The sequence below is a fragment of the Oryzias melastigma genome, linkage group LG22 (assembly GCF_002922805.2).
Source record: "Oryzias melastigma strain HK-1 linkage group LG22, ASM292280v2, whole genome shotgun sequence".
NCBI lineage: Eukaryota > Metazoa > Chordata > Actinopteri > Beloniformes > Adrianichthyidae > Oryzias > Oryzias melastigma.
The window spans coordinates 143,996-144,843 of NC_050533.1; positions in this window are offsets into that span (position 1 = coordinate 143,996).

An 848-nucleotide genomic window follows, 5' to 3' on the forward strand; every position below is an offset into this window, starting at 1 on the left:
GTTAAACCACGGTGCTACTCTGTTTTGTCTAACAAGCTTAAGTTTCAGAGGGGCAACAGCATCAAGTGTTCCTCTGAGGGCTTGCATTGTATCATTGGCAAACCTTTACGTCTCCTTGTTCAGGAGACGCCCCGGTTACGCCCCCTTTAGGTTCTCCACCCCTCCACGGTCAGACTGAAGATGGTCCAGGACTGGTTCTGGTTACTGATGGATGGGCGGAGCTCACTGATAGGTGGGAGGAGCTTACTGATAAGTGGGAGGAGCTTACTGATAAGTGGGAGGAGCTCACCGATGGAAGGGAGGAACTCACTGATGGAAGGGAGGAGCTTACAGATGGATGGGCGGAGCTCACTGATGGATGGGAGGAGCTTACAGATGGATGGGCGGGGCTCACTGATGGATGGGAGGAGCTCACTGATGGATGGGAGGAGCTTACAGATGGATGGGCGGAGCTCACTTATGGATGGGAGGAGCTTACTGTTCGGTGGGAGGATCTGACTGATGGATGGGAGGAGCTCATTAATGGATGGGAGGAGCTTACAGATGGATGGGCGGGGCTCACTGATGGATGGGAGGAGCTTACAGATGGATGGGAGGAGCTCAACGATAGATGGGAGGATCTGACTGATAGGTGGGAGGACCTTGCTGATGGGTGGGAGGAGTTTGTAGATGGGTGGGAGGAGCTTACTGCAGAGGTGACGAAATTGAAACTTCTTCCTCTAAACTTTATAAATAAGTTTCAATCTGAGCTGAACTTTGATTTATTTAAAAATGTCTCTACCGAACCAAGACAAGACCTTTATTTTGAAAGGTCCCCTGATCACCCCAATGGAACCCCCCCCCCCCCC